The following is a 17,324-nucleotide window of genomic DNA, read 5'->3' as shown; positions in this document are numbered from 1 at the left end:
TTGGACAGTAAACCGCACCTTATATCTTATGTACCACCACAGCCCTAAACTTGAGCAAACAAAACGGCTTTGATGAATGATTAAATGCAACTGACCCTATCTTCGTTTTGCACAACCTTAGTATTGTAACAAACACACTTTTTGTGACCTAGCTTGACAAATAACTCTTAATTTACAACCTACAATAAGATGGCCATTTTGTAAAAATCTCATTTAATATAATGCTATGACTGACATTACTATTACATAAACGAATTCCTTGTCTCATGCTAGAAAACAACTCGACACTGAAAACGTTATTCGAGTACGAGACAAGCAGGCGTTACAAGCGGGTTGTGCGTTTACTTGAAAATGACGCTGCTAATGTAGATAACAGCTAAACTGTCATTACAAATCACGAGGGCGCGTCATTCCTTCCACACATGAGATCAGGGAACGTGGCGTTGTGTGCAGCGATAATTTGCTACCTATAGCATCGCCAGTCTGCACGCGGTCAAATTATAGAGCGCTGTTTGCGAGCCCACGACATACTACACGACATTTTTGCTTGGGAAGCAAATGCAGCAGACTCTCTCTTTCTCTCACTCTCTCTCTCTCTCTCTCTCTCTCTCTCTCTCTCTCTCTCTCTCTCTCTCTCTCTCTCTCTCTCTCAAGCGAATACATACGCGCGCACGCATACGCACACGACCTATCTCTCTCTCTCTCGCTGTTTCATTCGCTGTCTCTCTCAAGCGAATACATACGCGGGCGCACGCACACGCACACGAGCACTCCCCCCTCTCTCTCTCACTCTCAAGCAAATATACACGCACGCGCACGCACACGCACAGACTCGCGCAGAATACACGCTCCCGAACAGGCAAGCATACGCGCACTCTTCTCTTTCTCTCTCCCTACCACGACAACACCCCACACCACACAAACAAAGACAGTCAGACACACAGCTCATATTACAGGAAAGTTCCAAATTATGGTAGTTATAAGAAGCGTTGCATTTCGTCTAGTGGGGTCGAACGCCCATGTCTGTATCTCATGGTCTATAGTCTACGCGGCATGCAACTTGCCGTGCACACCTCGAGACGCCAAGTTGTGTTCGCGTGGTGGAGCAACTAAACCGCCCGCAAGCCCCAGCCAGTTAACAATGACTGGCCGAATTGCAGTCAGCAGCGACCGATTATACCGGTGACCATGCACAGTGTCAGCAAGAGCTCATAATACACGTATTATTATCTCCATGTATTATTAGCTTATTGGTGTCATATATCACAGCTGGGCAGCATTCTTGCCTTCAGCTCCACACCTCCCGATGTTATTGCCTCGGATTCGAAGCCTTTCATTAGATAACAACTGCTTACTGGTGACAATTGCAAAATAGACACTCAATTAGCCGCGCGGTGACAACGGAAAAAGTATTTCGAAAAAAACGAATCCGGCAAAATTTCTCAGCCACTTTGTCCCGTGTGAAATCAGAGCAGAAAATGCAACGAAATCAGAATTCATATGGAGCAGGTGGTCTCGCGCCCTATACGCACCATCCAGACACGCCTGACAAGGCCTACGAGGAGGATCAAGTCAAGAGCCGACTAAGAGAAGCATAATAGATAACGTAGAGAAAGGTTTGTGAAGAGCGACAGTGAAGTGCGTGTGCGACGGAGATTGAGTCACTCTTCAGCCATTTAGTTATTAGTAAATATCTACTCTGTTGTTTATGCTTGTTATGCCACTGCTGTCAACGTCAGCACCGTAGTCATCGTCGTTGTTGCGATTACTGTTGCTACTGCTGCCCAATGTTATGCCCTACGCGCTTCGCTCTTCTGTAAGTTTCCGATGCGCACTGGCTAGCAAGAATCCCCACATGTGGGAACACATCCTATATTGGTCAATATAAGTGTAACAATGTCTTAAAAATAGCGATTCAATGTACAAAGCACTTACAGTATTCACAATATACGCTATATAATATATAGTTTACGCAGCTACATTACAAAAAATATAGCCTCACGACATTTAAACAATTATATGGTCACTGTGTTCGTATTTTGGTTGCTGTGGCAAGGACAAGCAGTGAAATTTCCACGTTCCGGCCATGACTGACTACCTAATGCCACATCTGTGATTTATAAATATAAATTGGAATTGAAAAGGATTAAATTCTTTCTAGCGGCCTAATTACAATTTCCATGAGGTATTTAAGGATGGTAAGTAAAGTTGATCAAACATAGAAATTCGTCTTGGGATTTAATTGTGCGTGTGCGGTTCTCTCTTTTTCCACAAAGTCAGAGATGAACGATGAGTCAAATATTAGTATTTACATTTTACTATTAAATATACATAACGATTAAGCATCAGCTCACTCCTAATTCTGAATATGGCTAGTTGCTCATGTCATAGACCAATATGTTTTCGCCACAGCAACCAAAAACTGAAGTCACAGAATTAGTTTGACCTCTAGCCCTACTGAGGCTCTGTACCATATTTCCCCCAGATAGGTTTGGACAGACATATAGGATTCCCGGTGTTTTCGTTTTACATGAAGGTACTCTCATAGAGTTATCTAAATATCTTCAATTCACATGAAATTCGCAAACAACCTAGCTGTGCTATGAACCTCAACATGTATTTAGATACAACTGATTCACTGAAGGAGACAAGCCGTACATTAAATGCACAAACGTGGCATTTTATGCCTTGTTCAGTAACCATAACATGACTTACCGTTTAAGTATATAAGCAGCTATACAAGTACAGAATTATACAGCAATACAGAAGCTGTTTTGATGATAAAATATAACAAGCAGTAAAACGTACAAGTAAATGTAGCAAGTAGCCATGAAACAAAATATAATCGTTAAATCTACAAGCGTAACATCAAGCCAACGCAAAATGTCCCGAACCTTTGAATAGCATGCCCGGTCTTCACTTTTCTCCCCACAGGCCAATAAACACGATTATTCGGAATAATTTCCACGAAATGAAATCGACGGATTCGTTATGTTTTATTATTTCTATTGTGAATAACAATGAAAGCACTGGTTTATATTAGTGAGAGTCTCCGTGTCTCTCGGTGTCACGATCACAAGGAATACCTTTCATGTCTCACCACAGCATGGCAGCACAGTTTGACCGAGGCCATACGTAAACGTGAGGACCTTTCACAGATAAAGCTCTGTTGAAAGATTTGCCTTTATTATGCAAGCACATGTGAGCAACGAACAAATCAACGACAGACTTACTGATGGCAATATTTCTCTAAAATTCAGCAGAAATAAAAATACACCACAGAACTTCTAAAATCTAATCAACGAGATGTTAATGAAATACGAATTTACATATTTACTGACAATCGGCAGTTCCTGCTTAGCCATAAAACATAGTAATCATGAAGCTTAGCAGAAAAATTGAAAATTGACCAGATTTTGTTATGATATAAGTGTGAAGGGATTGTCAATGCATACTCGAATATATAAAACAGTTCTATGCGCGCTGTAGAAAATTAACAATTGTTATAACTATGGCACAGAAACAATCAGCAAGCTCGGATACAAGCAGTACACCATTACAAAAAACGCTTTCTTTGCACAACACTAAATATTATGTGCGAACAGGACTCGAAGTATCAGTAAAAGGGTTACAGTGTATCACGCCGAAATCGGACACGTTTCACGCCGATATCACGCTCGCCACTTCTGAGTGCTATCACAGTCTGCAGTCTAAAGCAATTCCACGTTCAAAAACCTTTTATGCGACAAATGCAGCAGCAGACAGCACAAGGGCGAACCACCAACTAGGACACACCCACACACATACACAACACGCTCACACGCATGCACAGACGCATCCACATAGAAACACGTAAACGCAAACCCACATGCATTGGCAAGCGCAAACAACCCCACACGCCCGCGCACCCCCCCCACACACACACACACACAACACACAACAACACACACACACACACACACACACACACACACTTGCGCACCCACGCGCGCACACACACACACACGCACGCACGCGCACGCACACACATACACACACACGCCACGCGAGCATGCGCGCACACACACACACACGCACCACACACACACACACACACACACACACACACACACATACACGCGCGCGAGCGGAGATATACACACAATCATGCGATCACACTCAGTCATACACCCAAACACGCACGTACGCACACACGCACCAACGCACGCACACGTCACAACTGCACCCTGCGAAGCCATACGAAGGGCACCGTAGAAGCTAATTAACTGCAACTGGCAACATAACTGGATTATAGCAAATTAACATGTAACATCTCCCCCCCCCATAACGTTACCAGGCAACGAAGCATGCCGGAAATCACCGTTTATCAGTATCACCGTATCAAGTTTCTGATATTGCACCCGGAGTGGTGGATCTTTACGCGAAGACACATCTCGTATATCAAGCGCATATCTGACACTCAGTGATAAACGTTCCCAGCTCGAGCCCGCTGTGGAGCACGCAAGAAATCAAAGGCCTGCGAGTATGTGCCTTGACATTAAACCAAAAAAGCAGTGCCGCCGACGATGCCTTCGTATGTACGTACACCTGCCACTCGGACAGCAATTAACAGCCACCGCACATCTAGCAATAAACTACGGAATAGTGCTGCGCAACATTGTCAAGGAAATCAACATGATATCCAGTTACCCTTTCCCTGTCACTTACACATATAAAGTACAATCGATAGTACATTTGGCATTCACCATTTCTACTCAGTTGAGGTAAAAGCTTATGGTAGTAGTAAAGTTTGAACTAGACAATTACCTGACCACGACTCCCATCTCTGATTAAAACACACTGGAAAATCGATCGCGGTCAAGTAAGTTCTAGTCGCAACGCAACACTACTGCAGACAATATTGCTATAGGCAGAGGTAAGAAAGAGGTATATGTGTACAGTGTTCGTAAATGTTCGTTATTTAGATACACACTGTGAATAACGGTAACAGTAAACAGTAGTGCAACCATACAAATATCCCAAGTACAGAATGTTGAGCACATTGTGTGACTACGTCAAATCGTGCGACAACCCAACAACAGCGTACCGAAGTGCGACACGGAAGGTGAGCTCGCCCTGAAGCCCTTGGAGGCGTGGGTCGATCTTTCCGGTTGCAACAAGCTGGTGTGCTCGCTCCTCTAGGCCTCCACGCTGCACTCCTGTAGTAAGCTCCTGCCACTCAGCGTTGACCACGAGGCGTCTGCAAACCGATGAGCCGCGCTCCACGAGCTTCTCTCTTTCTCTCTCTCTCTCTCCCTCCCGCTCTCTCTCTCCCTCCCGCTCTCTCTCTCTCCCTCCCGCTCTCTCTCTCCGGCATCGCAATCAACCGGTGCACGACCAAACACCCGTGCGACAGACACGCCATATACGTGAGAGCGAAAACTAGACCGATGTCTCCTAACTGCGCTACGGGATATTGAAGAAGTAGTCGTTCTACCTCACGCAGTGATAAAGGCAGCCTCCCTCCTCGGTTGTCCAGCTGTGATACCGGAACGGGCACAGATCGACTAGTCACTACCGGCGTTATCATTAGACTAAATGAGAATGACAGCAGATTCGAATTTCGACCAGATTTCCAACAGTGTGAGGTTGACGCACGCTCGCATCCCGGAGAGTACAGCCTTCCCCCGCTTCGGCTAGTTCCCATCGTGGAGGCCTCGAATCCGCAATCTCCGCTCTCCGAGTGCGGACGCGGCTTGGACAACGGCAGCCTTCGACTACTTCGGAGGCTTTGTGATGATGGCAGTGCTAGAGTAGACACGAATAATATAGAAGTGTCGTCCCGCAGGTGCTGGCTACACGAGTGTGAGTGATGGTCTCCCTAGGGGGCGCTGCGTGTACTCTGCAGGGCACGTGTCTGTCATGACGACCTCAGGCAATGACGGACGGGAACGTGCGAGCGTGACAAGAGAGATCGAGCGCGCACGCAATGCGACCTCAAATGCCACCAGGTATTCAAGCTCGTATGCCAACCTGAAATTCTGACTCCAGCATTAGTGTTGTAAGGCACAGTCAACTGAACTCCTCGCAAACTAAGACACAAAGAAATCTCTCGAAAACCCTTATTTACAACGTGCAGGCAGACTGCCGAGTGCACTCCTCTGTGAAGTTCGGAGATAGGCCGATCCAGACAGTCTTTTTCCAGTGACGCCTTGATTTCTTTGTTCTTAATTGCTTACACCCTCGCAGACGTTCGCTTCGAAATTTTATAGTCTGTTTTACAAATGTTTACGCCATTATTGCACAAAAAGCTGTATATCTCCATATAAAAAGCAGCGCGTGCAGCCGCGTGTTACGCTTCTGCTAACACACACACACACGCGCGCACGCACGCGCGCACACGCACGGTTCCTCTTGTAGCTGTACAACTAAGTCAGCACATCTCGCACGACATCGCTACGCACGTGGACACACAGAGAGAGGTCGCGAGTCGTCATCGCCGTCATCGCTGTCGTCGCCGTCGTTAATACTGCGTCGTCGTCGTCATCGTCGTCGTCATCGTCGCGTGAGTCACTGTGTCTTCTCCTTGAGGCCGAGGCCGTGATCCATGCTGTGCGGCATGCACGAGTAGTTGCGGATCTGGTGCAGGGAGATCAACTGATTCGGGAACATGTTCTGCTTCGCCTCCATCTGCGCGTGAGACATCGGCGGCGCCTTCGGGTACGAGATCGACTCGTACGGAAAGTACGGCCGATTCGACGTCGGTATCGACATCAGCGACTGACTAGGGCCGAGAGCACCGGGCGACATCGCCATCATCTGAGACTGGCCGATCGGCGTGAACGCCGACGACGTCTTGCCGACGGCCTGGTGATCGTGGTAGGGGCTGTCGAGCGCGTGCCGCAGGTCGTCGCGATGCAGCGCGTGCGTCACGCGCAGCACGTCCTCGTCGTGCGGCGGCGCCAGGTGCATGGCGGCGGGTGGCGGCGCGTGCATGCCTAGTGGCGCCATCGCGCTCTCGTGTAGCTCGCGAGCGTCGATCTCGGGTCCGCGCGACCCCGCCGGCACGCCCCAGCCCGCGTACTGGTCCGGCTCCGTCTTGACGGGTACGGGCGCGACGGCGGCCGGTGGTAGCCGCTTGCCGCGGTCGTTCGCGTGCTTCTGCAGGTGACGCGTCAGGTAGGTCTCCTGCGTGTACGACTTGCCGCAGTACTGGCAGATGTGCGTCTTCAGGTGCTTGGACTCCTTGTGCTTGGGAATGTGTTCCAGAAGCTCCTGCTCGGTTGCGTAGCACTTGTAGCACGAATTGCACTTGTACGGCTTGTCCGTCTGGTGGCAACGCGAGTGCGACTGCAGGTTGGACAGCTGAGTGAAGGCCTTAGTGCAGCCTGGGTGGCGGCACTTGTACGGCTTGTCGCCTGAAAAGCAGCAGGGAAGAAGAGCGTGAGATTACGGAGACTAGTAGATTTGACACGAGTTTTGAACGTGGTCCTGTCGTTAGAGATGCAAATAATTTTATTAACCGCGTTTGCGCCAACGGCTCTAAAAACGGTTCCTTTATCGCAATTAATGACTATATGAAACTCGTATATGAAGTCTCGCATTTTCCCCCATGCATGTAACGATAGACGAGTAAGGTCTTACACACTACCTATGAGCGCAACCACAAAACGTAGCCGCTTACTTTCCCTGCGCCTCTTATTTTCCGTATACGTGCGCGAATATTACACACATGCCTCTCTTACTTTTCGTATGTACGCGTGCACCCGCAAAAGGCTAATCTCCTACTTTATTCACGGATGCAACCACGAAACGCATAAGCAATAGCGCCTCCCTGGCTCACAACAACGTAAAGACCTGGCGCCATGACGCACAAATGACGATATCTACGTGTTCTATACGTAGCCCTAACATCACGAAACTTTGGCATAGTGCCATAGGACCATTCACGGCCACATCACATCGTCTGCACAGAACCTCTAGAATCTTACCCACAGCAAATCGACCTCATTAACGATCCATCAGACAGCGGTGGACAGCGACAGACATTTGCATCGCTTACATTAGAAAATAATATATATTACGAACGAATATTATTCACACGCTTTCGAGAACCAATAGGACTTTAACACACAGGTTTCTTCGCCGCGTCGTAAAAAAAAACTTCAGACAAAGTCACCGCGCGAGAAAGGCCGCGCTACGTAACAAAACTCCCTGCCACCAGGCGGCGCCGGCGGCAGTGGAGGCGTCTGCTTACCGGTGTGCGTGCGCATGTGCTGCTGCAGGTGGGACAGCTGCGTGAATCTGCGCTGGCACACCTCGCACTTGTACGGCTTGATGCCGGCGTGGATGCGCGCATGCTGCGACAGATACGACGAGTTGGCAAAGCACTTGTGGCACTGCGGGCACTTGTAGGGCTTCGCCTCACGCATGTGGATCTGCGTGTGCAGCTGGAGGTCAGCCTTCGAGTGAAACAACTGCGAAGAGAGAGAGAGAGAGGGTGGGTGGGTGATGCCTTGCATCGCACTGCGAATCCCTGCGATTTTAGCTACGACACTACATATAACGTCTGCACAACTACAGCTAACGTCTACACAACTACTAACGTTTACACAACTACAGCTAACGTCTACACAACTACAGCTAACGTCTACACAACTACAACTAACGTCTACACAACTACAGCTAACGTCTACACAACTACAGCTAACGTCTTTTAGCATCAAACAACGTATTATCGCCCATCACTACTGTGTCTAGGTTTAATTACACTACTGTATCTATGATCACTACCACTACTACTGCTATTACCACACTATACGACAACAGCAATAATTATTACAACACCCGATACTAGTAGTTCCGCTACTGCTACTTCTAGAATTTCTAATTAGTAAGAAAAACAAATTTATTATGGCATACGCATTTAAATGTAAGCATTGTGATACTCGACTCTGCTCTACTCAATTACACAGACATCTCGTATGAGTGCCAATAGCGAAAGCATATTCAGGAGTTATTTTAACTTATATGGTATAATATAAGAAATAAAATATCACGCCTCTGCAACGACGTGCCTTCGCGAATCGTGACCTCAAAACCGAAAACATTAGCAAATATCTACATTTACAGAACGTAGCAGCATAATCATATTTTATAATTTGCTTGGGTTCTCTCACTTTTTGCAACCATCAAAATCAAATGAGCCCCCAGTCCGGGGTGTTATCATCAATAATTTCACGATAAAGTAACATAACATGTAACATGCCAGGAATTTAACAAGCCATAAAGTAATTATTTTTTTAAGCACAACTCACCTGACTAGCTCTGGAAAGTAATGCAGACTAGCGACAGCAGTGGTACAGAGCACGTGCAATCCCTCCCACCACCAATCAGCACAGAAAAGCTACAGCTCAAATCACACAGGAACGGATGAAGCGGCACACAGTACTCATGCAGGCTTGAAATGTGGATATCCAAACTAAAAAGGCATTAATTTTAAGCAGGAACGGTGGTATTGGTTTTAGGAAGTTTCGTGACAGAACCTGCTATGATGCCCGTCTTCCTTAGATTGACCAAACCAAAGTTGAGGCATGAGAGCAGTTTTCTCGAATGATTAGGTTTTGCTGAAAAACATTCTCAACGGCCAGCCAATTGAGAATCAGTTCAATCTGATTAATAACTAACACGGATGATAAAACATTAACAAGATTTATTACATTGCGCTCATATTTAATAGTACAGAATACCCTCTCATGACCTAATGAAATCACTGTCCGATTACAACCAAATATTTCTGCTAATACGTTAGATGGAACGTGAATGCTGCGGTCAGACAAACCAACAGTGCCGCTAGCGGGTTTTGATATAAATCTTCTGAGGCGATCTTAAATAGATCCTTTCCCTCCGAGATGAATGCTTGAATGATACACAGCAACTGCACTGCCTCAGTTTTCTGCCATTAAACATTATAGTTTGTCAAGCAACCATCAAAAATGTATGCCAAGCAGCAGCATGGGCAGGCTCCCGCGGGTCTAGCGATATATCGGCTTGCTTGCTAAGGTGTCTCACTGCCACAAAGAAAGTGTTAACGTGTTAATGTTTTTGTCCCCCCACCCCACCATTCACGATTCACCCGGATCCTATTCAGCCTCGCGTCAAAGCTTGCCTTTCTAAAAATCGGTGACCCTTTTTACCTGCACTTAACCGCGGCGAATAATCAACCGAAGTGCCTCGCACGCACCTTGGGCGCGATACAAAGGCCGGTGACATCTACAGGCTCGAAAATTAAATGCAGTTTGCGAGAAACGTTCAAAGCGCTCTTTTCAGCAGCAGACAGCGCATCACAAAAGTCAGCTGAAGCCTTTGAAAGACAAAAGGCGCACGTGAAACATCAACGGCGCCATTGAGCACGATCAAAGCTGTTAACCTCATACCCTCTGTCGGCGACGACAGAGGACGGACAGCGAGATAGCATAAACATTCCTGTCGCACGCTTCACCTCATCCTACGGACGTTCGACGAAAGTACGGAAGGTCACACGCTTTACCTCACGCTACGGACGTCCGACGATAGCGCGGAAGGTCGCAAATGGTCACACGCTTTACCTCGCGCTACGGACGTCCGACGAACGCGCGGAAGGTCGCGAAAGGTCACATGCTTTATCTCGTGCTACGGACGTCCGACGAAAGCGCGGAAGGTTACAAAAGGTCACATGCTTTACCTCGCGCTACAGACGTCCGACGAAAGCGCGGAAGGTCGCGGAAGGTCACATGCTTTATCTCGTGCTACGGACGTCCGACGAAAGCGCGGAAGGTTACAAAAGGTCACACGCTTTACCTCGCGCTACGGACGTCCGGCGAAAGCGCGGAATGTCGCGAAAGGTCACACGCTTTATCTCGCGCTACGGACGTCCGACGAACGCACGGAAGGTCGCGAAAGGTCACATGCTTTACCTCGCGCTACAAACGTCCGACGATAGCGCGGAAGATCGTGAAAGGTCACACGCTTTACCTCGCGCTACGGACGCCCGGCGAACGCACGGAAAGTCGCGAAAGGTCACATGCTACGAACGTCCGACAATAGCGCGGAAGGTCGTGAAAGGTCACATGCTTTACCTCAGGCTACGGACGTCCGACAGTAGCGCGGAAGGTCGCGAAAGGTCACACGCTTTACCTCGCGCTACGGACGTCCGACGATAGCGCGGAAGGTCGCGAAAGGTCACACGCTACGGACGTCCGACAATATAGCGCAGAAGGTCGCAAAAGGTCACATGCTTTACCTCGCGCTACGGACGTCCGACAATAGCGCGGAAGATCGTGAAAGGTCACACGCTTTACCTCGCGCTACGGACGCCCGGCGAACGCACGGAAGGTCGCGAAAGGTCACACGCTACGGACGTCCGACAATAGCGCGAAAGGTCGTGAAAGGTCACACACTTTATCTCGCGCTACGGACGTCCGACGATAGCGTGGAAGGTCGCGAAAGGTCACACGCTTTACCTCGTGCTACAGACGTCAGATGAACGCGTGGAAGGTCATGAAAGGTCACATGCTTTATCTCGCGCTACAGACGTCCGACGAATGCGCGGAAGGTCGTGAAAGGTCACACGCTTTATCTCGCGCGAACGTCCGACAAACGCGCGGAAGGTCGCGAAAGGTCACACGCTTTATCTCGTGCTACGGACGTCCGACGAACGCGCGGAAAATCGTGGTAGGTCACACGCGCGGTGTGAGATTGTGACCAAGTCAGAGCCAAGTGTAATCATAACGAATGATCGCAAGAGAACATCGCTCCGAGTGCGCCGCACAGACAGACACTCTAGCTACGTAGAGCACTCGATATGATGAAATCAAGCAGCTATTTGCGTCGAGCCTACGGGCAGTAGGCTGGTAAGCGGGTGCCGAACGTGACAGCTACACCGGAGGTACCATCGCGCAATTTGACTCTGTAGTGCGCGAACACTACAGTGCACTAGTCGGTGGCTCAACTTTGCCTGATGTTTGCACCTCGTTAGCTTGCTAGCCGTTTGCTTCTAGCTTGCTGCTGGCCAAATACTGTACGGTGTCTTATAACGACTGTCTAGTCTAGACGAATCGGAGAGGTAAATGGCTCATTACACGCACGCACGCACCCACGAACGCACGCACGCACCCACCCACGCACGCACGCACCCACGCACGCACGCACGCACGCACGCACGCACGCACGCACGCACGCACGCACGCACTCACCCACGCACGCACGCAACCAGAAAGCAGTATGATTAATTCCAGGAAGCCTATCAGAAGAAACTGGTATAAAATGCGGTCCCTCCGGCATGCGCGTGCTTTACAGCGACACCGTGTTAATTCAGAGATGAGGCAAATATAGTAATATATATATACCCGCCGAAATGAGCAGCTTTTAGCAGCTGTCCGTTTCGCTCCTTAATAATGTGACTAAAACAAAGTAGTAATGGGCAAGATCATTCGCACCGGGCGGGCGGGAGAACATACGCTTTCGCGGCTTTTTTCACGGCCGAGGTGACGAGACCCGTATTTCCTTTCTAGCGCACGAGGAACTGATAGAGCCGCTGCCCATCTAATACATTGACCAAGCGGTAAGAAAGAGAGAAAGAGGGAGAGAGAGAGAAAGAGGGGGGAGGAGGGAGGAGGGGGAGGGGGAGGGCGCACTTGCGCAAAAAAACACGCCACTGTTTCACGAAACATTGACAACAGGCATTGCGGAACACACGGGTGCACATTCGTTCGCCCACACTTACACACGCAGACACACAGTCACGCAACGCACACACGCACTCAATCACTCACGCACGCACGCACGCAACGCACTGACGCGACACCACTGTATTCACGTACCGCGTCACGCAGAATCTCGCTTGCTTGCATGCACGCAACACACGACACACACGTACATACAATGGTGACACACGCGCTGCACGCAACTTGCGGACACATCTAAAATTCTATAAAGCGGCGAGTGTTACGAACACACGCGTGCACAGCACGGCAGCGCCAATTGATAACATTCTAACAAGGAACAGACGCGCACGAGCGCGCGCAGCGCACGCACAATACACACACCACACCAACATACACACACCACACACACACACACACACACACACACACACACACACACACACACAGAATGCCGCCGTGCGACGCTGCACTAACCTGCGGGCACATCTTACAGTTGTACTTGCGTCCCGTCGTGTGCATGGAGTCCGGCTGGCTAGGCGTCGGTACGCACAGACCCGACGACTTGGCCATGGCACTGATGGGTTGAGGCACGACCAGCATCGGACCGGACGATGTGTGCACGGGACTGCTGCTCGTCGAGCCGTTATGCACAGATATGTGGTTGGGATGGCCATACATCGACAGATGGCTCTCCAACCGGCTGTGTTCTGAAACTGCACGAAACGAAGAGGCCCGAGTTACGACAGTTATCGTTGTTGTTATCGTTACAGTATACGACAGTTTATGCACGCATCATTTCGCATAGACCCTCTACAAATAGTCAACGGGTAATACGGTATCAAGAGTACATAATAGAGACTCTATTATGTCTCTATTAGTCTCTATTATAGACTCTTGGCGGTATGCAGCTAATTCGGTAACGGGATTTAAAACTGAAACGCTTTCCAAACGTGAACATTTAGCAAATCACTGGCAGAACATCGACGTCTCACGCGAAATTAAACGAGCTTCGATATGTTACGCGTATCGGCGAGTGCGATATTTATAGTCGGCGTTGCATAAAGCTAATGAGAAACAATAACACTGTGCATTTACCACAAGCGGTTCTAGAGATTCCCTGCCCTCGTTAACAGAGTACGTGCATACGCCATCGATAGTCTAAGATCGTTGAACGGGAGATACCCACAACGCCACCGGGCACTCCGGCCGCCATCTCTCCCGCTCACACCAAAAATTCAATGGAGAGTTTCTATCATGTCAGCCCTCCTCCTCCCATTCCTCCCGGCTCCGCTCGTCACTACGGTAACACAATTAGTGCGCTACTTGTCTCATTTAACGACACTCGATTCGGCAGCAAAGTGCTCAGTAAGCACCTGAATTAATAAAGCGCTGAGAGAGGCCGGGGAGAAGGGGAGTGGGTGGGGAGGGAGGAACTGATCATGAGAGGGGAGAGGACGGCAGCGGGAGGGGTAGGGAGGTATCGTTGGAGCAATAGAGGAAGGTGGGGTGAAAGTTATGAGAAGAGAGGGAGAGACACTAAGACACACGCATAGAGAGAGAGAGAGAAAAACACACACACAGAGGGGGGGGCAGAGAGAGAGAGAGAGAGAGAGAGAGAGAGAGAGAGAGAGAGAGCGCGCGGCGAGAGGGCGACTGGGATGGGAGTGGGGGCAGGTATCGCGCTATCTCCCTCTCTCTCTCTCTGCTCCTCTTCTCGTCTCTCTCCTCCTCTCTCGTCTCTCACCTCTCTCTCTCTCGTCTCGTCTCTCTCTCTGCTCCTCTCTCTCTTTGCTCTGCTCTCTCACTCTCTCCACTCGTCGGATCTCTTCTGGTTCTCCTCATCTCTCATCTCCTCTCTCTCAGCCTGCCTGGCTCTCTCTCTCTCTCTCTCTCTGCTCTCTCTCTCACCCCCCCGCGTCTCTCTCTGCTCACTCGCCCGCCGAGTTATTCTTGACCTTGCTAATCCAGCACGCTGATAATCGGCAATGCTCGCTCATTAATCTAACGAAGGCATCGTCATCGTCGTCGTCGTCCCGCCCTTGCTTGGCTGTGCGGTGACGCCTAACACGCGCACTGGGCGTTGCGCGCTCCGCGCGCGCCTGGCAATCCAGGCACAGCGCAGCGACCACGCGAAACGAATCACGGGACGCCGGTGAACTTTTTTAGCCACACTTCAATCTAAAAAAAACTTGCATGCCGCGTCCGGCTCTTATCTAGCCCCGCGCACTCTGAACACTCACCGCGCACGCCACGCACGCCGATGGGCGCACACACACGCGCCACACGCACATGCACAGACGAGCCACGCAGCCCACACACGCCACACACACAGCAGGCTATTCAGACTGCACACACAACACACCACACAGCCACCACGGCGCACAACGAGCCCGCTGGGGGCGGCACACACCACATCACAACACACACACAGCACATCATACCACACACACAACACACAGCAGCGCACACAGCACCCACACCACGACGCCCACGCCGCTCACGACACACACACACGACGCACGTCCGTCACCGGCAGCGCACCGCACGCGACAGCCCGCAAACGCACGCACGCGCCCAGCACACGCTGCGCGCAACCAGCAGCGTACGCACACACACCGCGCGCGGGCGCCGCGGGCCACATACAGTCCCGCATTTCACGGGCAAAGTTCGAATAATTAGATTGGCCAAGCGCAGCTCGTCGCGGCAGAATAGGAACTCTTTGCTCAATTAAGACGAGCCGGATGCTCGTTTACGCACAAAGGCACTTCGCGAAAATATCTATGATGAGCTGACGTTTAGGATTCAGTTCATTCATTCATCAAGGAGTCAGGCGCGTAACAGCACCCTGTCGGGCACCTTCGCTCCGTAGAACTCATTGCTGGAATGCGTGCGGCCGGCGGCGACCAAGATGCTTCGCCCGCGAGAGAAATAGGAAGCTAGAGAAATAACGTACGCATGTCTGCTCGACGCTTGTCGCTGACGACACACATTTGTTTTCGAATTGCGGTTTTTATGCAGCTATCGTGCGGAATATATATATAGTACTATAGTATATAATATATATGGAACGGCGACTGAGCACGGCTAATCGCAAGCTCCGTGCGCGCGCGAGAAAACGACTAAGAGAAATGGGCGAGGGCGGAGAAAGGCGGAGCGAGGTAATAACTGAGCAGAGGCAGGAAAGAGGAGCCCGCGATAAAGTAGATACAGATAGATGGAGAGAATAGATAAGATCCGATAGATAGATAGGCAGTAGGATAGATAGAAGATAGGATAGATAGAGTATGAATAGAGCCCGGAAAAGGAGGGATAAGAAAGAGGCCGCGACGAAGAGCCCAGACAGACAGACAGAGCAGACAGGAAGAAGCGTAGCGGGAGAGAGAGAGAGAGGAAGGAAGAGAGAGAAGAAAGAGCGCGCCGGGCCCCGGCGAGAGGAGAGAGACGAGGCGAGAGGAGGGAGAGAGAGAGAGAGAGTGGAAGGAGGGAGAGGAGAGAGAGAGAGAGAGGAAAAGCAGCGAGAAGAAAGGCGAAGAAAGGAGAGGGACGAGAGCTAGAAAAACGGATAACGAGAAGAGAGAAGAAAGAAGACGGAAGGGAGGGAGCGAGAGAGAGAGAAAAAGGAAAGAAAAGAGGGAGAGAGCTAGAAAAACGGGATAACGAGAGAGAGAGGAAAGAGGACGAGAGAGAGAGAGAGAGGAGAGAGAGAGAGAGAGAGCGAGAGCAGAGAGAGCACATAGCGAAGAGGGCAGAGAAGAGAGGAGAGAGACGGAGAGGAGAGAGAGAAGAGAAGAGAGAGAAAGAGAGGAGCGAGAGAGAGAGTGAGCGAACAGAAAGGAGGCGAGAGAGAGAGACGAGAGAGAGCCAAAGAGAGAAAGGAGACAGCAGAAGAGCAGAAGAGATAGAGACAGAGAAAAGAAAGTGAGAACAGACGCTAGCAACAAACGGGAAACGCACGAGAAGAGAGAGGAGAGAGAGGATAAGACGAGGAGAGAGAGAGCCCAGAGAGAGAGGCGTGAGCACGAGGGAGGAACAGCGAGAGAGGAGAGAGGAAGGCACCGAGGAGAGGGAGAGGACGAGACGAGAGAGAGAGCGAGAGAGAGGAGGCGGGGGGGGAGAGAGAACGACGAGAGAGCAGAGAGAGAGAGATGAAGAGAAGAGAGCGCGCCTGCGGAGAAGCGAGAGAGGCAGAGAGAGAGGGCAGGTACGAGAGGAGGAGACGGGTTCGCGCGGGCGAGGAGGCACGCGAACGGTGGGTGGGGAGGGTCGGCGCGCCAGGAAGAGAGAGCCGGAAGGAGGCAGCAAGAGAAGCGAGACGCGAGAGAGAGAGAGAGAGAGAGAGAGAGACGAGAAGAGAGAAGAGCAAAGAACACAGCGCTCCGACCGGGCCATACCACGACGGGGGAGGCGCAGAGTGGAGAGAGAGAGAAGAGGAGAGAGAGAGAGACGAGCAGAGAGAGACGAGGGGACGAATCGCACAACATGCAGCAGGACGAGCCTTGGAAACAGTGCAGGAACGCCGTCATCAGTCGATCACGCGGTCCGTCTGGCCTCGCCAGACGAGGAACAACCTCGCGGGCGCACTTCGAATTTCGACGCACTCTCCCGGACTTCCCGAATAATCGATCATTCTTAATAATTAAC

The sequence above is a fragment of the Priapulus caudatus genome, unplaced genomic scaffold (genome assembly GCF_000485595.1).
Source record: "Priapulus caudatus unplaced genomic scaffold, Priapulus_caudatus-5.0.1 Scaffold73, whole genome shotgun sequence".
Taxonomy (NCBI): domain Eukaryota; kingdom Metazoa; phylum Priapulida; class Priapulimorpha; order Priapulimorphida; family Priapulidae; genus Priapulus; species Priapulus caudatus.
Note: the sequence above shows the minus strand (reverse complement) of the source record.